The sequence below is a fragment of the Microcaecilia unicolor genome, chromosome 2 (genome assembly GCF_901765095.1).
Source record: "Microcaecilia unicolor chromosome 2, aMicUni1.1, whole genome shotgun sequence".
NCBI lineage: Eukaryota > Metazoa > Chordata > Amphibia > Gymnophiona > Siphonopidae > Microcaecilia > Microcaecilia unicolor.
In genome coordinates, this window is record NC_044032.1 from 339,233,989 (window position 1) to 339,258,426 (window position 24,438).

The 24,438-nt window shown below is 45.3% G+C and overlaps 1 protein-coding gene across 1 annotated transcript in view; it reads left to right on the forward strand.

Moving 5' to 3' along the window:
• The first annotated feature begins 204 nt into the window (after positions 1–204).
• LOC115463675 (alpha-1,4-N-acetylglucosaminyltransferase-like) overlaps positions 205–24,438 on the forward strand; it is a 208,632-nt gene continuing 184,398 nt past the window's right edge. The window contains exons 1-2 of the mRNA XM_030194383.1: positions 205–288; positions 3,644–3,776. The gene's annotated coding sequence lies outside the window, so the exon portion shown is untranslated. The remainder of the gene's footprint in view (positions 289–3,643; positions 3,777–24,438) is intronic.

The window sequence follows — 24,438 nt, forward strand, 5'->3', positions numbered from 1 at the left end:
TCCTGATCAACTCCGAAGGGCCGAGAGCTGCAGAGGGGGTCGAAGTTCCCTGAGGACCCGGTTGCTGCCTGGGAAATTGCAGGGTTGTTTGTTTCATCGTCGAGGAGGTCACAGGAACTGAGGGATATTCCTTTACCTTCCCCCTCCGCTTCCCCATCATTGACGAGGCTACAGAGGCACCGAGGAAAACTCACAAACACAGCAGCCTCCAGGAGCAAACACAGGTGCGTCCATCCACAGCGCCATCTTGGAATCTCCCCCAAATCTGCACTTTTGATCCAAGAAATGGTGAGTTCATGTGGCGGAAATAAAGCTTAAATATGTTGTTGCAGTCCAGTTGCAGAGCAAATGTGACCAACAGTGTTGTTCTTTCTGTTATAACCTCCATAGAATTCTCTAGGAAATCAGAATCATACTTCTATTTAAAGCAATATATGGCAAGTAATAAGGAAATCAATATATCAATCACTAACACTACTAGCATGATCACTCAAGTAGCATGTGAGTAACTAATAACCAATAGCATAGAATAACATCATTGAGCTACTTAAATGAACATTAAAGAAGTAACTAAACTCAACTAAGAACAGCAGGTCACAATCATGAAACTAAGAAATTAATCCACAAAGAATAACTTCCTGTGTGCAGTAACTAAATAAGAAGTTTAAATGCAATGTTCAAAAATAGGCATAAGTATGCAACATTAAGTATGAATAAATGCATAACTGTGTGTTAGTGTCACTTATGTGAAATCATGAAACTAAAACAAAATGCAACATATAATATAAATGAAAATTAGTGACTTAATTAAAATCATGAGTATATAGAAATCATAAACGATAAGAACATACATGATAACAATATAAATGGAGGAATAATTATGATGGAATGACTTCCCAAGAGTTCATGAAGGCTCGTGGACAACAGTTGGTCTGAAGAATGATGAAGATGAGAAGGATTCCCTTCAATAATATCCACATCATGGATGTTTCAGATATATCACTGTAGCACATCATAGTTCATGATGATAGTCAAAGTATGTGACTAAAGTCAGGGAATTCATTATTGAGACAATAAAAGTCTTTATCCGTGAGGTACTATTCTCTTAACAGTTACAAAACCCAGATTCACAAAAATAATTAAAACACAATAAATGAAACAAAATCTGCTGCTTATTTCAAGGATAAGCAGATTTTTTTTTTTTTTTTTTTTAGTTATATTTGTACCCCGCGCTTTCCCACTCATGGCAGGCTTGTCAGGTACTTGTGACCTGGATTAGCCACTGTTGGAAGCAGGATGCTGGACTTGATGGACCTTTGGTCTGTCCCAGTATGGCAATACTTATATACTTATGTAATTATAAGATTCAGGTCTACAAAATCCTGAGTGGTGTAGAACGAGTAGAAGTAAATCGATTTTTTACTTGTTCCAAAAATATAAAGACTAGGCGACACTTGAGGAAGTTACATGGAAAAACTTTCAAAACAAATAGGTTGAAATATGTTTTCACTCAGTGAACAGTTAAGCTCTGGAACTCTTTGCTGGAGGATGTGTTAACAATGGTTAGTGTATCTGGGTTTACAATAGGTTTTGACAAATTCCTGTAGGAAAAGTCCATAGTCTGCTATTGAGACAGACATGGGGAAGCAACTGCTTGCCCCAGATTGGTAGTATGGATTGCTGCTGCTAATTGGGTTTCTGCCAGGTACTTGTGACCTGGCTTGGCCACTGTTTAGAAAACAATTGGTCTGACTCAGTGTGGCTACTCTTATGTTATTATGGTGCACATTTTTACATCCTGCTGCATGTGGGACCAATAGTCCACTTGTCTCAAGGTTTCATATGTAACCTTATCATCTCAGTATCCAGCACAGTGTTCATCTTGGGCATGTTGTAAAATGAGACCTTGATAGGATCGGGATACAACCCAATGGTGAATTACTCTGTTTCTCATTCGAATAGGCAGGCCTTTATGAATCTGAAACATCCCTTTATAGGTATATAATACTCTCAATTCCTCATCTTTCTGACAATCATTCAGGGTCTGCAGTATAGGAATAGAATTTTCCGATGGCTGAATTTCTCTTTCTGTGTTATCACCAGATTAAAGGAAGGCGCATCTGTCCACCACTGTAATACCGAGTTATCTGCAAATGTATTTATTTATTTATTGGGATTTATTAACCACCTTTATGTAGAGATTCACCCAAGGTGGTGTACAAGTTGTTTGGCTTACCGTCTTGTGACTACTTTAATGTTCAGGGATACAAGACTCTCACATTGCCAAAGGTCACCCAAGATGGCCCCTTCCTTGGCCAGCTGATCTGAAAGGTTATTTTCCACTTTGTCAGGATGATCGATTTTAGTATCATGTTTCACTTTCTTCCAATATGTGGTCATGTTGTTGTCCTTGACTAATTGATCTAAGGTCAGAATTAGATCCCCATTCATGACTGGTTTCCTTTTTGAATTCAACATATCAGTTTTCCATGTTGAAAGGTGGGTCACGAAACTCTGTCAAACGTAGTCGAAGTCAGTGCAGATGACCATAATCTCGATTCCTTTCTTAATGGTAGACTGAACCGCTGCTACAGCAGCTGCAATTTCTGCGTATTGATTGGTCTTACACCCCAGACGAAATTGCAGGTGTTCCTGGGAGTGCACTTGTTCCCATACCATTCCAATCCTTGCAACTACTTTTTGGTCTGTTTCCTTCCAATAGGCACATCCATCCATCTACATATACCTGGGGATAAAGGTTACCAAGCCTTTTGTCATACAGGTAATGATGGCGAGGTTCATCGGGTTCCACACTGGAGCCTGAAGCTGTGACAGCATTCTCAGTCTTGGAATTACTTATGGTGCAATCATGTAATTCAGCTGAGCCTTGTGCTGCTGCATTCTTAGATTTCTGGGAATACCTCAATTCCACGGGCCAGCCCTGAAATACTAGCGTCCAGGACATGATATGGCTTTTAGACACCTGGGCAGACTTAATATATTCACAGTAAAGCTTATTGGTTGATGGCTGGTCTCCACAACCAACTTCTCTCCTGGATAACTGCAGAAGTGTTGTAAGGCTCAAACAGTTAATAATAGGGCTTTTTAAAACTTGGTATATTTCCTTTCTAATTCTGACAAGACTTTGCTTGCAATGGCCACTACCCTGAGAGCAGCATCATATTTCTAATACAGTACCACATTCATGCAGTCCTGAGTAAACCTAAGTTCGAGGAAGAATTCTCTACCCCTTTCTGGTTAATCAAGACATAGAGAACGACCCAATGTGTCTTTCAATTCTTGCATGGCTACATCTTGCTGAGGACCCCACTCCCAAGGTGTGTCCTTCAAAAGTTTGTCTAGGGGCTGGACAATCTTCACATACTGATCCATGAATTGTCAGGAGTAGTAGCAGTTCCCCAGGAATGAATGCAATTCTGTCCTTCTCAGATGTTGCAGTGCCAGGATCCTCCTCTTCTGAGGACAAAGTCCTTAGGCAGAAACCTCATATCCATAGGCCTCCCCAGCCCAAACACTACCTTCCCCTGCCTCCTTAAATTCAGTGCAGGAAAGAAGTTCGTCGTCAGAACAATTACAAAACCTCCCCCTGTGTGATGAACTTCCTGCTGTCTTTCTGTTCCAGTGGCAGAGCCTCGCTGTGACTGTAAGCCTGCCTGAGTGTTGCAGCACGTGGCTCCACTATTTACAGTCAGTTACCGACCGAGACAGGGAGGGAGCGGAGGCAGCAGCAGATCGAGCAAGTGCTGAAGAAGTGGGTAAGTGTTGAGGGGGAGGAGTATTTGGGTTTCTTATTTATTGCTTTGCTGGAGGAAAAGGAGGGGGAGGGCAAGACAGTGGGGCATACTCACGCCTGGCTGACAGTTTTGAGGCAGTGTGCTTCTGTGTGTACATAACAAAAAGATAGAAGGTGTCTTTTTTTCTAGCTAGTGGCTGGGAAGTTTCAAAGGTACTTTTAGTAAAGCTAGACTGCACAGCAGCAGTGTATCTGCAGGTCCTTTAAAGTTATACATTCAGGGCTGTTTTTCTCACTGTTTAGTTCAGTCACTTCTTGTTATTTATGGCCACTGAGGGCAATAAGGGGTTAAAAACTAGCTCTGCACAGCCAGATAGTGATGGACCCTTTTGGATTTTTCCAGTATGGAATGATAAACTTTCTGACAAAGAAATATTGTGGTTCAAAACCAAAACACCAAAGAAGTAAGGACACACAATATTGTGCAATCACTACCCACAGATCTGTATTCTGCAGTCTGAAAATTGCTGCATTCTTATTTTTTAGGGAAAACATTTAAAAAAATCACCAACTCAAATTCAAATTTTACCTTAAAAATCAAGATGTAGAGTGCACCCTAGCCTTACATTCTGATTCTACAAAATGAAAAAGTCATTGTCATCAATGAGGACTATGCTTTGTGGCCAAATTTAGATCCCATGATACAGGATTCTAGAAAGAGCCCTATAATTGCTCCCACTCTATGGATTCTTGCTGCAGTGTCAGACTGGGGACAGTGAGAGGGAGGGGCTATTAAAATAGGGGGACAATCTCTGAGTAGTTGTAAATGAAGCCTTATAGCACCAGAATTCCTGCAATGCTCCTGATTGAACTGAAAGTGAAAGGAAGAAGTAATGGTATTGTGGTAGTGGGACAGACAAAAGGTCTGTCAAGCCACTCAAGCTTACTGAGGTGGCACCAAATCATCAGAAAGGGTGTACAGCGTAAATCATGACACATTACCTCTTGAAGAATCTACATATGATTGTTAATAAAAGGAGCTCATTGTGAACACTATCCACCCTAAAAGGGTGTTTTGTGGCTCTACATGAGAATTGTGATATTTGATCCCTCGTTTCATATTGTTGATGGTCTGCATTTTCCCTATGGGTGCTATATTGGTGTATTAGGTTCTGCCCAGTGCAGTGGCGTACCTAGGGTAGTTGACACCCGGGGCTGGTCATTTTTTAACATCCCCCCCCAAATCCAGTACTAGGCATGCCGAGAATACAAAACACTCAGGACCTATAGAGCAATTCTACCATACCATAAGCAGTCATTTCTACGAGTCACACAAGGAAAAGGAAAGCATCTTAAACACTACAGTGAGCACTAGAACATCAATTCACCTATTGTAAAATGAAACCAGACAGAATAGTACAGATCGTAGATCCTGCACAGTCAATGCCAACTGAAAGCCATGTCTTTTTCACAAACACAGATACCTGTACACCCTAATCCACTATAGAATAAGTAATCATAAACTTTCTATTTAGACAAAAATTAAACTGAACCCCCAATGCCAGACTCTGCATACAATGCAACACCACAGAAACAGAAACTGTCCCCTAGTACTGTGCAAAATATAAAGACAGCAGATGTAAATTTGAAAAAAACTAACAAGTACCAATCACCACTTTACAAATTAACAAATAGAAATAAAACAAATATAGAAAGTAAAATAATACCATTTTATTGGACTAATACATTTAGCTTTCAGAGGCCAAAACCTCCGTCCTCGGGTCAGTACAGTATAGTGCTGTTACAGTATCCTATCCTGACCTGAGGAAGAGGGTTTTGTTCTCCGAAAGTTAGTCAAAATGTATTAAAATTAGTCCAATAAAAAGATTACCTTGTTTACATGTTCTATTATAAACATTTATTAACACAGCTACAATACTACTTTATCATAAAGCAAAAAATAAAAAAATATATTTTATTTACAGTTTGTTGTCTCTGGTTTCTGCTTTCCTCATCTTCTTTTCACTGTCTTCCTTCCATCCAGCATCTGTCTTCACTCTCTCTGCCATCCAGTGTCAGCCCTCTCTGCCGTCCCTTCCATCCACTGCCTGCCCTTTCTCTCTGCCCCTTCAATCCACCATTTGCCCTCCCTCTCCCATCCATCCAGGGTCTGCCCTCCCTTTCGCTCCCCCTTCTATCTAGGATCTGTCCCCTCTCTCTCTCTGCCCCTTTTTTCAGCCCCCAGTTCCAGCCCCCTTCTCCCCTCCGAACACCCCCACCCAAATCCCCTTCTCCCCTCCCCTTCTCCTGTCTGAGACCCCCACCCCAGTCCCCTTCTCCCCTCCCCTGTCTGAGACCCCCACCCCAGTCCCCTTCTCTCCTCTGAACACCCCCACCCCAGTCCCCTTCTCCCCTCCCCTGTCTGAGATCCCCACCCCAGTCCCCTTCTCCCCTCCCCTTTTCCCCTCTGAACACCCCCACCCCAGTCCCCTTCTCCTCTCCCCCTCCCCTGTCTGAGATCCCCACCCCAGTCCCCTTCTCCCCTCCCATTTTCCCCTCTGAACACCCCCACCCCAGTCCCCTTCTCCCCTGTCTGAGATCCCCACCCCAGTCCCCTTCTCCTCTCCCCCTCCCCTGTCTGAGATCCCCACCCCAGTCCTCTTCTCCCCTCCCCTTCCCCCGTCTGAGACCCCCACCCCAGTCCCCTTCTCCCCTCCCCTTTTCCCCTCTGAACACCCCCACCCCAGTCCCCTTCTCCCCTCCCCTGTCTGAGACCCCCACCCCAGTCCCCTTCTCTCCTCTGAACACCCCCATCCCAGCCCCTTCTCCCCTCCCCTTCCCTTCTCCCCTCTGAGATCCCCACCCCAGTCCCCTTCTCCCCTCCCCTGTCTGAGATCCCCACCCCAGTCCCCTTCTCCCCTCCCCTTTTCCCCTCTGAAACCCCCACCCTAGTCCCCTTCTCCCCTCTGAGATCCCCACCCCAGTCCCCTTCTCCCCTCCCCTGTCTGAGATCCCCACCCCAGTCCTCTTCTCCCCTCCCCTTTTCCCCTCTGAGACCCCCACCCCAGTCCCCTTCTCCCCTCTGAACACCCCCCACCCCAGTCCTCTTCTCCCCTCCCCTTCTCTCCTCTGAGATCCCCACCCCAGTCCCCTTCTCCCCTCCCCTGTCTGAGACCCCCACCCCAGTCCCCTTCTCCCCTCTGAACACCCCCACCCGAGTCCCTTTTGCCCCTCTCCTTCCCCACCGGCGAAGCAGCGTCGCAGGCAGCGCCTCGTGCACTGCTTGTAAAAAAAAAAAAAATCAAATCTCCTTCCTTCTCCTCGTCTTGACGTCTTGACGTCGACTCGGGCCTTCCAATCAAATTGATTGGAAGGCCCGAGTCGACGTCAAGACGAGGAGGAGAAGGAAGGAGGAGATTTGATTTTTTTTTTTTACAAGCAGGGCACGAGTTGCTGCCTGCGACGCTGCTTCGCCGTTTTTTTTTTAATGTGCGGTGCCGCGGGAACGGCCACGGGAGGCGGCGGGAGCGGAGCACCCCCCACCCACTGGCACCCGGGGCGGACCGCCCCCACCGCCCCCCCCCCCTTAGTACGCCACTGGCCCAGTGTAATATTTATGGTACAGTAAGGTTCTGAGTGTGTTTTTGCACAAAGTTGTGCATTGTGTTTTGCAGTTGAGTGATTGTGCTTAGTATATGCTTTGAGCAACCACTTTATTCTTTGACATATGAGATATATCTAATATCTAAATTTAATAGAAGGTATTAACTGTGACTATTTTATTTTTACTTATTTTTTTCTGTGTGTTGTCAGACAATTATGGAGATAAGCTCCGCCCCTGACCCCGCCCCTTACCCCACCCCCTTTAGCCTCCCCAAGCAGTTGGGCCACCGACCGCCTATGCTCATATCCCAAGTAGTTGAGAGCTTGTGGCACTGTTATCCTTTTGCCAAAGTCAGTTTTGCATCAGCATCCTTCAGCTGCTGAATAATGTTCTATTTCAGTGAGGTGCTCTGTGAAAGTGGGACTTATGATCAAAATATCAACTACATATTCTAGAGTGCCATGGACCTCTGCATCAGACCCTTATGCAGAAAGATGTTGAACTCTGTGGGTGAATTGAAATAGCCAAAGGGTGTCCTGCTCCAAGTATGCTGTTTATTACCAAAAGTGAAGGCTAGTTTATGCTAATACTGAGGATGTAGTAGCATGGTCCAAAAGCCTGATGCTAGATCAGGCTAGTGAAATACTCTGCAGCTTTAATCATGGGCAGATTTTGGTCCAAGGGTGACACAGACCAACTACACAGGAGTACTTTCTTGTTCAGCTGGTGATAGTCCAATGCAATCCTCCAAGTATTGTTTCTTTTAGGATGGGCCACAGTAGTGAGTTATAGTACTGTTGCATTATCAGATGATACCTCTGGCCTCCAGGGTGTTAAGAATCTCCTATGGACTCATGTGATACCAACAAAATCTTAATTGCCATACAAAAACTGATTTGCTGCTAGGATGAAGATCTGTCAGGCCACAGTCCCAAGAGTCAACTACGAAGAGGTCCTTGTACTGATAGATCAGTTCTTTGAGCTGATGTCTCTCCATCTTGGCAGTACATACGTCAGCCAGAGCAATTTATTCATTGACCATGTCTTTGTATCTAGGAAATGACTGGTCTGATGATTTTTCTACTCTTTCCTCCTCTTTCTCCTGTAGCGAGGTGGCACCAATGGCCTGTGCCACCTTAGGGGATTCATCTGAATAAGTAGCAGGTGGTCCTGATGGTTCAGATGTACATGAGAGGATTAAGTAACCATTCTCCATCCTCATGTGTGTTGACCCACTATCACATGGTCAAATGAACTCTCTGGTTGATATTCAAAATAATTTAACTGTCCAGAAATGGTCGCTGACCAGTTAAATTGCTTGCTTGGAACTATCCGCTAATTTTCAGTGGCACTTAATTGGCTATCACTGCTGAAAATTAGCAGTTAGCACCTAAGTAAAACCCTGCTGTTTTGGGAACATTCTGCGGGTGGAGTCGGCCAATATTCAGCATTTAACTGTCCAGGGTAACTGCATAAATGGGACCACATAAAACACAGTCCTATCTTTATGCAGCAAAGGGAAAGGGAATGGGACTTGATAAACCACCTTTCTGTGGTTTTTTGCAACTACATTTAAAGCAGTTTACATAGTATATACAGGTACTTATTTGTACCTGGGGCAATGGAGGGTTAAGTGACTTGCCCAGAGTCACAAGGAGCTGCAGTGGGAATCAAACCCAGTTCCCCAGGATCAAAGTCTGCTGTACAAACCACTAGGCTACTCTTCCATGCCATGGCTGGTTAAGTTATGCATATTGACTTTACTGGCCATGTGTTAATTTAGAAGGATGTGTTGGCATGATATATGCTAGTGGGCCAGGCAGATGGAAGACATCTGAGTGGTTCTTCCTGGTTCTTTGCTCTCCCCCTTCACATAGAGATACATATGTTGTCAGCCTGCAGCGTGCATGTGTGGATTTGTGTTTGGGAGAGGTGAGGTGGGATGTTCCCTTGTGAGTCCCGCTGGGTCATATATGCCCTGTCCACATGTCATGTTCTCTCTCTATTCTTTTCATAGTTCCCATCCAATCCTGCTGTAAGTGCTGGGGATATGTCTGAGGCCTATCTGCCAAACTACTAACCCATGTTAGAGAGTGGTGGATACTTGGAATGCCCTCCCGCGGGAGGTGGTGGAGATGAAAATGGTAATGGAATTCAAAAATGCGTGGGATAAACATAAAGGAATCCTGTTCAGAAAGAATGGATCCTCAGAAGCTTATTGAGATTGGGTGGCAGCACCGGTGGTTGGGAGGCGGAGCAAGTACTGGGCAGACTTCTATGGTCTATGCCCCGAAAATGGCAAGGATAAATCAAGGTCAGGTATACATATAAAGTAGCACATACAAGTTTATCTTGTCGGGCAGACTGGATGGACCATACAGGTCTTTATCTGCCATCATCTACTATGTTACTGTGCTACTATCCAGCTTATTTTTCAAAGAGAAAGACGCCCATATTTCGACCCAAATCGGGAGATGGGCGTCCGTTTCCCATGGGCGCCCAAATCGGTATAATCGAAACCCAATTTTTGGCGTCCTCAACTGCAATCTGTCACGGAGACGAACAAAGATCACGGGAGCGTGTCGGAGGCGTGGCAAAGGCGGGGCTTGGGCGTGGTTATTGGCTGAGGAAAGATGGGCATCTTTAGCTGATAATCGAAACAAGAAGGGCGTTTTTGACGAGAATTTGGTCCGTTTTATTTAGACCCTTTTTTTCAGTTCCAAGTCCCAAAAAAGTGACCCAACTGACCAGATGACCACCGGAGGGAATCGGGGATCACCTCCCCTGACTCCGCCAGTGGTCACTAAACAACTCCCACCCAAAAAAAACAACTTTAAAAACTTTTTTTCCCAGCCTGTATGCCAGCCTCAAATGCCATACCCACCTCCATGACAGCAGAATGTGTTCTATCCTCTGACAGCCTTTCCCTGGTTCTGATGTGGGTCTCGGGTGAGTGTGACACCTTTTCTGTTAAGGTCACTGCAGAGTCACATCAGCAATGCATTGTGGTGGGTGTAGGGTATTGGGCTCTGTGATTCCACTAGCTTGTGTTAAATGCTCACGATGTTGGTAATTGGTAGGCTCTACTCCCATGGTGCTTTTCCCTCTGCTTACTGGGTCAGAGTGTGCCCTGTTTTGTTTCCGGTAGTCCATGAGGTAGTAGCCATTTGTGTAAGACACTTTTAGATCCCTTTCATGTGTTAGCCACGTTACAGCACTTAGTTCTTACCTTGAATGTTGCTGAAAGAGGGCATTGTACACCATTCTGAAAGCTCGGACCTACTGCTAATCTCAGTACCAGGGAGACTCATTGCCAGTGGGACACAACCTCTTATCTGCAGTTAACTGTGCGTAAACGTGCTTATTCCAATAAAGGACGTTTTCGGAGACATTAGTCTTCAGGTGTCAACTGGTGTGCCAAGATTATACAACAGCAACAAGTCCTAGAGACCTGCGTGTATGCAGGTCCCTGGAGCACTTTTAGTGGGTACCACAGTGCACTTCAAGCAGGCGGACCCAGGCCCATCCCCCCTACCTGTAATACTTGTGCTGGTAAATGGGAGGCCTCCAAAACCCACTGTACCCACATGTAGGTGCCCCCTTCAACCCTAAGAGCTATGGTAGTGTTGTACATTTGTGGGTAGTGGGTTTTGGGGGAGGGGGGTTGGGGGCTCAGCACCTGTGGTAAGGGACCTATGCATGTGGGAGTGTTGTCTGAAATCCACCGCACTGACCTCTAGGGTGTCCAGTTTGGTGTCCTGGCATGACAGGGGGGCAAGCGTACTACGAATCCTGGCCCCTCCCATGACCAAATGGCTTGGACTGGGATGTTTCCGAGCTGGGCGTTTTTAGTTTCCATTATCGCTAAAAAAAAACAAACGCCCAGCTCGGAAATGACTAAATCCATGGCATTTTGGTCCATGCAAACTGTATTTTCGAAGCAGAAGATGGACGCCCATTTTTTTTTCAAAAATACGGTCTGTCCCACCCCTTCATGTACTCATTCTCGGACATAGACGTCCATGGAGATGGGCATTCGATAATGCCCCTCCACGTCGGTCAGAAAGTGCAGTGTCCACCACGGGGTATATAGAACAACTAGAGATGCTAAGTAATCTGGTCTTTTACTGTAAAGAACTTTATGTGTTAGAGTCAGGATTTTATATTTGATTCTATGCTCTATTGGTAGCCAATGAAGTTTTAATATTGTGTAATACAATCACGACTAAGAAAGAACATGGATGTAACAGAATGGAAAAGGAGGCATGCTCCACAGTAGACCAGTATCTATGCCACTGATTTGGCATTAATTGTCTTCTAGCTCATATCCCCATACCAACTAAACCCACTAGCCTGGTTAAAAAAATCTGAAAGGCTCAGCTGCAAAGGTTAGGACTTTAAATCAGGCATGCATGTTGTTTAATTTATTTATGCAGACGATGTAACCATCTACATCCCTTTTAACTCTGATTTGACAAAAATCCATGAGAAGATCGAGGCCAGCTTTTCCATCTTAACCTCTTGGGCAAATGTATTTCAATTCAAGATCAATGAAGATAAAACTCATTGTCTTCTGCTTTCGTCCCAGCACAATAAAGTCATTCCCACCACTCTCAATGTTAATGCCTTTAAGCTTCCCATCCTGAATAGCCTGAAAATCCTTGGAGTTCAGCTAGACAACCACCTGATACTGGACACTCAAGTGAAGGTTGTCGCGAAGAGAATGTTTTTTGCTATGTGGCGGTTAAAGCGCATTAGAACTTGCCTGCCTAGAGACCTTTTCTGTACTCTTGTTCACTGGCTCGTCCTCTCTCATTTGGACTACTGCAGTGGGATATATGCTGGCTGCCATGACTACTTACTAAAAAAGCTCCAGACTGCCCAGAACACGGCTGCCAAACTAATTCTAGGCAAATCGCGCTTTGCCCATGCACAGCCATTGCGTTTCGCTCTGCACTGGCTCCCTGTCAAAGATCGCATCAAGTTCAAGATCTGTGCTTTAACGCATAAGTTCATATTTGGTGAGGCCTCAGAGTACATGCTCAGCCTGGTTGATCTACCCCCTAGGAATGCTCTGTTGTCATCACGAAACTTCCTCTGTCTTCACTATCCCAGCAGTAGGAAAGTTAGATACAAGCGTATGTTTGCTTCGACTTTCCCGTTTACCAGTGCAAAATTTTGGAATGACCTGCCGAAGCAATTAAAGGGGATACCCGACCATCATCTCTTCAAAAGGTTTCTAAAGATGTTCCTATTTTCAAAAGCCTACTCCCTGCCGAGCCCGGCCATTTGACCCTCCTGCTGTTGGTTGGTGGGGGACTCTGACCCACTGGCTCCTGCCGAACATTTTACCCTCCCCCCCAATGTTTTCTCTGTCTATTCTGTCATCTTATGTTTTATCTTTCCTATTGTATTATTTCATGCACTATTGTAAGCCACATTGTGCCTGCGCTTGTGGGAAAATGTGGGATATAAATGCGCTAAAATAAATAAATAAATATGGAATGAAAAAAAAACAAGAAACAACTTAAGCACTGGCAAGTTAGATGCAAAGCATTGATGGCCAAAAGAAATACAAAGAGAAACTTGCCTCAGAGGAAAAATCTCATAGTAATAACTTTTTTAGGTGTAACAGAAGCGGAAAGCCTGTGAGGGAATTTGTGGGATCGTTAGATCATCAAGGATTAAAATGGGCACTCAGGGAGGACAGGGCCATAGCAGAGAGGCTGAATGCTTCGGTCTTTACTGAAGAAGATTTAAGGGATCTACCGGTACCAGAGATGGTTTTGCAGATCTAGTGTTAATGATCTGTAACCTGTTGTTAAAATCATCCATAGCACCTGAAGATTGGAGGGTGGCCAATATAGCACTTATTTTTAAAAAGGGATCCAGGGTGATTGGAGAAATTACAGACTGGTAAGCATGACATCAGTGCCAAGCAAAATAAAATCACTGAACACATAGACACAAATGGATTAATGGGACAGTCAACATGGATTCAGCCAAGGGAAACCTTGCCTCACCAATTTGCTTCAGGGGCAGTGATGTAAGAGTATTTATTTATTTATTTTATTTTATTTTTATTACATTTGTACCCCACGCTTCCCACTCATGGCAGGCTCAATGCGGCTAACATGGGGCAATGGAGGGTATTATAGTTTTGGCTTTTTTATATTTGAAGATGTATATATTTATTCATTTCTGTGCTGATTTGAATGTTTTTGGAGGTTTATGATATTATCAGTGTAATGTTTGAAATTTATTGTATATTTTAAAATGTTTAAATAATTATTTTTGACCTGTTAGTTTAAGCTTTTATGAATATGAAATTTAGTTATAGCCAGTATTATATAAATATGACCTTTTTATAAAATATATTATAAATAATTAAAATAAGCGTTTTAAACATATATTAATATATGAAAACATTTTTTTGTCCGAAAGTAAGGAATAATATATTGTAGAGGAATATATTCGAGTTATTCCCCAAGTTTTCCACGTCATCACTATGGTGAGTTACCATTTTTGTTTTGATTAATTATCCATTTATTTTCAAATTACTATATAATAATATATGAGAATGTTAAAATATTAAATGCAATGTTAAAATATTAAATGCTTTAGGTGTTTATATAGGCTTATATATGTATGCTTGATGAGTCTAAATATTAATCTTTGGTTTTATTCATTATATGTTAAAAAAATTTTAAAAATATATTATTTCTATGTTTTGTATTCTATGTAGACCCCTGACGCAGGTGCTAGTCACCGAAACACGGCCCGTGTCAGGTCTTTTTGTCAAGGCCCATTCATTTTTAAAGGCCCGTGGTGCTGTTTTTTTGTTTGGACTTTAGTTTGTACTTCGTTCCCTCTCTTTTGTTATATTTGAATAACTATGTGTCATCAACAAATTTAATTACCTCACTAGTTACTGTCATCTCTAGGTCATTTTTAAATATGTTAAAAAACAGAGGTCCCAGCACAGAGCCCTGGGGAACCCCACTAACTGCCCTTCTCCATTGAGAATACTGACCATTTAACCCTACTCTCTGTTTTCTATCTTTTAACCAGTTTTTAATCCAGAATAGAACACTACCTCCTATCCCATGACTTTCCAATTTCCTCTTGAGTCTTTCATGAGGTACTTTGTCAAACGCCTTCTGAAAATTCAGATACACAATATCCACCGGCTCACCTTTATCCACATGTTTGTTCACCCCTTCAAAGAAATGTAATAGATTGGTGAGGCAAGATTTCCCTTCACTAAATCCATGTTGACTTTTGGGCTCATTTTCGAAAGAGAAGGGTGCCCATCTTTTGACACAAATCGGGAGATGGGTGTCCTTCTCCTAGGGCCGCCCAAATCGGCATAATCGAAAGCCAATTTTGGGTGCCCTCAACTGCTTTCCGTCACGGGTACGACCAAAGTTCCCAGGGGCATGTCGGAAGCATAGCAAAGGCGGGACTGGGGCGTGCTTAACACATGAGCGTCCTCGGCCGATAATGGAAAAAAGAAGGGCGTCCCTGACGAACATTTGGCCGACTTTACTTGGCCCTTTTTTTTTACGACCAAGCCACAGAAATGTGCCCTAAATGACCAGATGACCATCAGAGGGATTCGGGGATGACCTCCCCCTACTCCCCCAGTGGTCACTAACCCCCTCCCACCCTAAAAATAATGTTAAAATATTTTTTCCAGCCTCATACCCAGCTCCATGACAGCAGTATGCAGGTCCCTGGAGCAGTTTTAGTGGGTACTGCAGTGCACTTCAGGCAGGCGGACCCAGGTCCATCCCCCCCACCTGTTAAACTTGTGGTGGTAAATGCGAGCCCTCCAAAACCCACCAGAAACCCACATCTAGGTGCCCCCCTTCATCCTTAAGGGCTATGGTAGTGGTGTACAGTTGTGGAGAGTGGGTTTGGGGTTTTTTTGGGGGGGGGCTTAGCACACAAGGTAAGGGAGCTATGCACCTGGGAGCGTTTTCTGAAGTCCACTGTAGTGCCCCCTAGGGTGCCCGGTTGGTGCCCAGGCATGTCATGGGGACCAGTGTACTATGAATGCTGGCTCCTCCCACGACCAAAGGGCTTGCATTTGGTCATTTCTGAGATGGGTGTCCTCGGGTTCCATTATCGCCAAAAATTGGGGACGACCATCTCTAGGGACGACCATCTCTAAGGTCGACCTAAATGTGGAGCTTTGGGCGTCCCCAACCGTATTATCGAAATGAAAGATGGCCGCCCATCTTGTTTCGATAATACGGGTTTCCCCGCTCCTTCGTGGTGGCGTCCTGTGAGGACGCCCTCAGGAAAACTTGGGCGCCCCGTTCGATTATGCCCCTCCACGCCTCATTAATCCATGCTTTTAAATATGCTCTGTAATTGTCTCTTGCTCCTGTGTGCTGGGACCACATTAACTCTGCTCTGCCACACAGGTCCTTCTTTTCCTACCACATCCCCTCTTGTGTTTGCGGAAGCAGGAAGTACTTCTCACAGTAGGTGGGATGAGGTAAGAAGGATCTGTGACCAGCACAGCAGAGTTAACGCAATAATCCGGCATTGTGGCACACAGGAACAGGTGACCAATCAGCCATGCCGATGCCAGGTGGGACCCCCTTGGAGGCCGGGCCCTGGGGAATCTTGCCTCCCTGCCCCCCTCTTGGTGGCCCTGCAACTGGGCTCTCTCTGACAATTCGTTAGGGCTGGATCTGCTGTATTCGCCAGACCGCTGGGTAATACTGGGTCTTCCTCACCCAGCTGACTGCTTAGATTCTCCCTCACAGTTTGCTCAGGGTCCAAGGGCATGGTTTAAATAGCCCCTCCCCTCCTCTCCTCATGCTCTAGTGCTCTGTTATATGCTGAGCATCTCCACGTTCAGCTGATGCTCCTCCAAACGCTACACCTGATTGGCCCAGCTCCTCTCCTACATGGTGGGTATCCCCGCTCGGATGTGCCAGCTGCGCCATCAGGCAGGAAGCATTTCCACTATTGTTTTTGAATTGAAAATCCCTGAAAAACAGGGAAATTGTCCCCAATCTTTCAAAAATACAGCATTTGCCCCTCACACTGCATCTCGGCAGCTGATATCAGTTCACAGCGCACTTGCTGCTCCTTCACCTGCTTCCTGCCAGAAAGTACAGTCATGTTGGCCAGATGGGATAAGCTCTGCTCCAACTCCAATATTTGTAAACCAAACAGTTTATAAGTTGGCAAACTAAATCCTTCTGGTTCAGAGGTGTGGTACTACTGCAAGCTGCTGCAAGAGGTTGTGGCAGCCATTTCGGATCAGTGCCACAAGTGGAAGCAGTGAAGGGGCTGCGCTCCTGCTCAACGTCCACCACTGGATCACCAGGGATACAGCTTGGTGGATTGGGGGATTCTGGGGGCCTTCTTTCTAAGGGTTTCAGGAGGGGGGAAGGAAGAAGGAGGCATTGTCGAGGGGGAGAGGGAAGGGGCTCAGGGGAACCTTTAAAACATTTTTAAAAATAGTTATGTGGGTTCTGGGCTGAAATTCAGCCGGGCCACATAAATCTTATGCGGGCCCTGGTTGAATATTGACCAGGACCGCAAAGGTTCCAGTGCCCAGCTCACCCACATTTAGCTCCCAATATTTAGTGCCAGTGCCCAGATGAGGCCTGGTACTGAAAACTGGTGTTAATTTAGCTGGCAACGATAAGGGTTTTAAAAAAACACTGATTATCACCAACTGAATATCTGGGGGCTTGTTACTCAAACCCATTCACTAGATAGGTGAGGGCTTGGCTTGGCTTGCACAGTTCACTTGATGGTATAATTATGCAGATGTAAATTCAGCTATTTGATAAACACAGGCTTAGGGGGGGCAGAGCAAAATGGCGTCTGGCACTCTGTGAGCATGTGGCAGTTTCCTGGAACTTCTACTGGGCAGACTGTTTATGGGAGGCAAAAAGAGGAAAGGGGTTGGCTGAGGGCATGCTTCTATCCCTCTAACCCCCCTCCCTGAGTTGCTGACCTGATGGACTGTCACCTCTAGCATGGGGCTTCAGTGATGGAACCCAGACCACAGTCTTTGGAAGCTGCTGCGTTATTGATACATCTCTGAGTCTGGGAGAGCAGCAGCCCCCGCTGAACCCATTGGTAGGAAGATCTTCAAGGGTTGCGCTGGAAGTGGCCTCAGTGCCTGGCGCTAGATTCCCAGAAAGGAGCCGGGCCTCCAAAGGGTAGAAGGATTTCCCTCCAGGTGAATACTGCGGCGTTTCTGGTTTACGAGATCCGGAGCATGCTGTGGAGGGAGGGCAAGCCATACCTGCATTTTCTTTTACTGTGAAATTTAAACATACAGTCGCAAGAATACATTTGCGTAACAATGTGAGGTACAATGGTAATATTGAAGTAGTAAAAGAGAAAAAGGACAACCAGAAAATTCAACAACCACTACCTCAACAACAAACTCCACAAATTGTGGGGGACAAAGCACATGTTAATTCAGGAGCAAAAGTATCATGAAACAAATGTCTAGAAGAAAGTCTAAGCTGGAGCTCAGTTAATACACTTGTGTAATATTACCCAAGGCAATTATAGGGGGAGGAATGCCCTGACTCACTGTGGAGGTAATTACAGGCATCTTATCAGCCAAGAACATAGAGAGCTGTGATGAGTCAAAGAAAACATATCTATTTCCAGAATATTTAATAAGGCATTTACAAGGATACTTCAACAAAAAAGTACCCCCTATTTGCAAAACTCTAGGGTGTAATAAAAGAAACTGCTGCCTCTTATTTTTATTTTACTTTTTTTAAAGTGCAACAAGCCAGGAAATTTATGAACTTTCAGACCACAGAACAGAGATCTTTACACTGAAAAAAAGTCTCAAAATTATATCTCTATCCGTGTTTAAACTCAAGGTTATAATCAGAGTACAAGAAATTTCTTGCTGCTCAATAGAAGTCTCTAGAAGGGTGGTTAGTCCCATAGCCTCTGTTTCTATCTCTGGATTCAAAGAATCTGGAGATACTCCTGAAGATAACTGTGGCTTCTCTGGTATATAATAAACCTTTAATATAGATGGCTGGTCACTCTCTGGAAGCTTCAAAGCCTCTACAAAGTATCAAAATCTTAGGAACCTTTGGAAAATTAATAAATCACAAATTTTTCCTTCTCAAGACATTTTCAATATTCTCAATTTTATTATGCAAGAGTAGGTTATCTTTAACCAAGACAGAATTCTGTTGAAAAACAGAATCCAATTGTGATCCTGTTTTTTTGCATATCCACTTTCATTAAGTCCAATTATTGTTGATAGAGATGTAACTTATCAGAAAAAACTTGATTGTGAAACAAAAGTTTATCTAGCTCCAAGGCTGTCCAAATCTAAAGCAACGAAATCTACCCAGGATGCTGTAAATAAATTTTATTTTTAAACCACACTTACAGGCTCTTTGGTATCTAGCTGAAAGACACTGTGGCTTTGCAGTAAGGATGTTATCAGATGTTAAACAGTTCTTGTCTCCTCCTCCTGCTTTGGTTAGAACTTGCAGGATGCCTGGATGCTAATTGTAGCTACTCTGAATGACTCCTCTCTCTCCTTTTCCCTGGACTACACAGGGATGGGAAGGTTCCCCATATCACCACTAAAACAAACCAGCAACCAGGTTTCGGGTCTGTTCCTTATCCCTTGGTCCTTGAATCCTTGCTCTTTTAGCAAGTTCCTTGTAGTGTGATAACCACAGTGTCTGCCCTTACATGAGGAGGCTGCCAGAGGGCGCTCTCCCATTGAAAACCTAAAATGTCCTGATCTGGCCACTAGAGGGAGCCAAAGAGTATAGTCCATGGTAGTGACCAGAAGGAACAGCTAGGGGGTGCTCCTGGCATAGGACTTGTACTTCCCGGGGAGGCCACCAGGGGGACTCTCTGAGTGGAAGCTGGATAGGTGGAGAAAGTTCTGGGTGCGGACCTTTCTGGAAGCAGGGGGAGAGGCCTAAAGAAAGGTGGAGTGGATTATTGGGCACCCTATAAAAAGCATCCTCTAGCCAAGGGAGGGAGGAGGAGAAGAAGAAGATGGGGGAACCTGCAACACCTAGAGCCTGAGGATTACTAGCAGGAAGATTGAAGAAAGAGGCCTGCTGAAGTGGAGCTCAAGAGAAAGGTCAGGAGAAGGTTCCCTCCAAACCCAAAGAGGTACTTACCTGGGGGGGACCAGGCACTGGGTACTAGGGTGATGAACCATTGCTACTGAAGTGTTTAAAAAGAACAAACAGCCGTGGGGTGGAGGATAGGACCGTAAGGTTAATGTGAATAAAGAAGGTCCTATCCAGGGGAGGAGGCTGTTATACCCTGAGACCCAGATGTCCCCAGTAAATGGTCTCAGGGGGGGGTGAATCGCAGTAACAGATTAATAGTGGGCAAGCCAGGCCCACAAGACTGTAACCTAGCTAATAAACTGAATTTACATGCAACCAGCTAATTTGCATATTTTTGGAAGCAGAGGAAGCTGGGCTATCTTCCAGAGAAGGGTGACCTGGGGGCCCCACCAGAAGAACTGGTAAGGTGGATCGGTTACCAGGTGATACAGCGGGGAGGCCGGGCCAGGACTGCAGGTTAAGGAAGAGGTCACCCTGAGGGAAGGGGGAGGACCAAACCTAGAGGCCTGAGTCAATGCATTCACAGAGAAGTCTGGTTTCAAGGTGGTTCCCTGAGGCAAAAGGCTGGTGAGGCCGGGCCGGAGCCACTAGAGGGCCACTGCACACCAGAGCACCCCTGTGGGAGTTACAAAGGGCACTATCCCAGATGGAACCTTGTGGTTGAATAACCCCCTGAAGACAAGGACATCAGAGAATCCCTGCTACCATTGACCGTTGAATAACAGTGGCTGGAAGTTGAAACCAAGGGAAGAGCAGAGGGTTGGTGGGACCCAGGCAATAATTTTATCCCCAGGGAAGTGTGCAGAAAGGCCTGCTGACTACAGGTGGGTTCTGGGGGACTAGAGAACTCAAAGCGAAGCTGAGTGGAAAAGGCATCAGTCTCCAGAGGAGGTCTCCTGTGGGGGGATAGTGGGAGCTGTCGAGTTCCAGAGGCAAGTCAGCAGAGTGCTACGAGGTCTCCTGTGTGTCCTTTTTACAAGTGCCAACTCATGGGATCTCTGCATCAGGCTGGACAGGAGGAATCCCTCTTGACATGGATTAAAGGCAGCTTAGGTGGGAGATGGAACCCAAGACAAATTTGGCAAGCAAGCAGGGAGCTTATAACACATAGGGGAGAGTTCACTGTGGCCACCAGACCCTTCCCCAAATTATCATAAACCCTCCTACCTTTCCTTCAGTTTCCAGATGCTTCTACAGTATTCCCCTTAGTTCTCTACATCTTGGAAACTTCTAGTGTGTACACAGGGGCAGACTGACCAAGGTCCAGTGGCTCTGCCCGGTTGCCCACCGCCACTGCAGCATATTGCATCCCTCCCTGGTCCTACTTTGAAGGGCCTGGTGGTCTAGTGACCTCTGCGGGGGCAGGAAAGAATAGACGGAAGTCTTGCAAGACTGCTGAGACCCGCAAGATTACTGTGGTATGTCTCGGCAGCCATTTTGAAAAACACGCAATGCAGAGTAGTGGCAGCAGGCAGAAAAGAGTGAGATTTTTTCCTGCCCCAAAGAAGCCACTAGACCACTGTCAGTTCACCCCTTTCTGGGCATGTGATTTCCTGGCAGGCGCAGATACAGTAAAAAGCAACAGGTTCATAGAAAGACCACAGCAGAAATTGGCTCCAAGCGGTCTCTCTAATCAGGGGCAGAAGCCTAGAGAGGAGAGCTGGAATAAAATGCAGCCAGCCTCTTCCCATTGGCTATCAGGGCAACTAAAGGCCAGCAATGGAAGCATTAACTTTATGAACTGAATAAACCATGCACAGCATAGAGAATTCATAAAGCACAAACTGCTGTTGAAATTCCCATGATGTTACCCTCACAAGCAGCATTATTCTACTGTCCCAACAGCATCAGGCCTCAAAGATATGACCTGAGTCTCCTGGGCATGTCTGAAAGGGGTTGCCAAAAGTCACTGTGCATTGTCCCCTGAAAGTCCCACCCCAGTCCTAGTCCTGACCTTCTGAAGAACCCTCTCAAATAAAGACCCCCCCCAACATGAATGACCCACCCAAATCCAGTCTTCCTCCCTTTCCAAGAACCCCCCCCCCTCAGTTGAAAACCCCCTTATCTGGAAGTTTTCCCCAAATCCAGATCTCCATCCCTTCTGATGCACCTCCACAATCAAATACCCCCTCATCTAAAAGTGACCCAAACATCAAAGGTGGGCGTGGGCCTACTTTGTCAGTTCCCTTGTGCCTAGTGGGGTCAGCTGGTTCTGGGTTCAAAATGGCACTGGTGACCCAGCTGGCTACAATACTTTGAATTATGCAGTGCATAACCAATTTCTTTGTTTTACATTGCAGTTATAGTGCAAATTATATTTCTTGATAACTTATATTGGATTACAGTGTTGCATGAAGTGCCTACAATGCTGTATAAAGCAATTAACCTCAGTGAAGCTTCCTAGGATGCTAATTCAAGCTATATATTGTGAAGATGAGGCTACTGTTCCCACTCTTCAGCAGGCCTCACTGGCCTGTGGCCTCTGAACAGGACTCCAAACAGTCTCTTTCTAACAACCTGAGCAATCCAACCTCAAGCTCCTGGGGCCCTTTTTCACTCAGGGTGAGCTGGCTCTCAGTATGCAAATTATATGCAGATTAGCCTGTTATCCTTTCACGCTCAGGGTGACCTGGTTCTCCAGAGGCAAAATTAAACAGGTCTTACCAACAGCATATTCAGGCAATTCTTTATTCCAGCCCCTGAGCACAGTTCTTCTAGCTTAAATACTTTATATATTTACATATCACAGTCCTTTCTTTGAACACACAGTTCCTCTAAGTACTGAGGCTACACAGTCCAACACTAATGCTTTAGGGACTTCTTACCCCAGCCTGTTTTTCTTCCTTGAGCACACAGTCCACCACAAGTCCATAAGGTTTAGCCAGTTCTTTCCAGGGGGATTCTCTTTCTTCAGCTACCAGCTCTCCTCCTTCCTTTCACACTCAGGTGGGGTATAAAGTGGTTAATTAGCTACACAGGACCCAGCCCATAACCTCCTACACCTGTGGACCTCCCAGGGCTCTCCCCAGTCCTAGCGACCGCCATTATTCTCATATCGCCCTCTAGTGGCCTACCCCGGACATCCTGGACATTTTTAGGGGAACAGCGCCATCTAGTGGCCTGCCCTGATTAGGACAGCCTCTTATTTATCACAGTATGTAGGAAACCAGCCGTATGATGAGTGGAATGAGTACATTGGACTGGAAGAAGGATATTATGTGGAGAAACGGCAAAAGAAACAAGCCCTGATTAATACTGATGAATGAATGATGACAGGAATGGGATCAATGGACAAGAGGAGGGAATTGAGGAACTGGAAAGAAATAATTAACTTTCAGAAAGAAAAACAACTCAAAATTATGCTTGCAACAAAATTAAGGCCCATGAAACTGCATAGCTGTTGATGCTATTTTTCTGTGAAGTTTAGCTCTTGTTTTCCTGTGATGACCGAAGTCTGTCTATCTTTGACAGATATTTTGGGTTCCCAACAGAAATGTACCAATAGTACCCTAGACCGGGGGCTCTCAACCCAGTCCTCAGGGCAAACCTAGTCAGTCAGGTTTTCAGGATACCCACAATGAACATGCATGAGATAAATTTGCAGGCACTGCCTCCATTGTATAAAAATGTATCTCATGTATATTCATTCTGGATATCCTGAAAACCTGACTGGCTGGTTGAGAACTGCTGCCTTAGATTGTACTACTAAGAAACTGCATGATGATTGAGACCACTACCTTCTGTGTTTTAAAGTTTAGCTGGCCAATATTCAGCACTATTTAACCAGTCAGAAATGGCCGCTGACTTCTTAAATGGCGTTTCTGCACCTAACCACTAATATTCGGCATGAGATAATCGGTTACCTCTGCTGAACATTGCCAGTTAGCGTTGAAAACTGGATACATCATGCAATAACTGGCAAAGTTTAATGGCCAAATCATATTGCCTAAATAGCAGTCCTATCTATGGTTGCTATAAACGTAACTTGCCAGCCAGGGCCGTGCCAACATGGTAAGCGAGGTAAGCATGGCAGGAGGGCGCCATCCTCTGGGGGGCACCCCGCCGCACCATGCTTACCTCACCCTCTTCTCCCCAGATCCTTTTCCTTTTTTTTTTTTTTGTTTAAATTTACCTCTGTCCGGCGGCAGCGTAGCATTAGTGAGGAGGCTGCGCTCCCCCGCCCCGACGTGTCAGTCTTCGCTCAGTTCCGCCTTCTTCTGACATCAGAAATGACATCAGAAGAAGGTGGGACACTGAGCAAAGGGAAGACTGACACGTCGGGGCGAGGGAGCGCCACCTCCTCACTAATGCTACGCTGCCGCCGGACAGAGGTAAATTTAAACAAAAAGGAAAAGGATCTGGGGAGAAGAGGGAGGGTAGTGTAGCGATCATTTTCGGGGGGCGGGGCCAACTGCAGGGGGCGCCGGAGACCCTAGGCACGGCCCTGTTGCCAGCAACTGAATATTGACATAGCCGGTTAAGTTTGAGTCGGCCAACACCCCCCCCCCCCCCCCCGGATATTCAATGCCAGTCACTGGAAGCGTCACAGCACTGAATATCCGGGATCAGCACTAACCGCGGCACTTAAGCAGGCTGCCTCCCACAGGCTGAATAAAGGCCTCAAGCAGTACATGTATTCAGACCCTGTGAAACTGTTTTTCTTATGTCTAGCTTAGCTACAATAAATTGTAGTTTTAGGGCACTAAAAGTAAGGATCTGTCCCACTGTACTTCAGAGAAGTTTAGATTTCAGGGAACCACTCTGCCTCACTGATTTCTGATTTTTCTCATTGCCAATTTAAATAGCATATGCAGTTCTTAACCGAGAACAAAACTCTCACTGGTCTCCTTGTACTCTGTGTGTTATTCTGCTGCTGCAGTCCCTCATCTGTTTCCATGCTCACTTTTTACACTTCTAATTCAAACTCGTCTTCTTCTGATCAGCCATTATACGCAGTGTAAAAC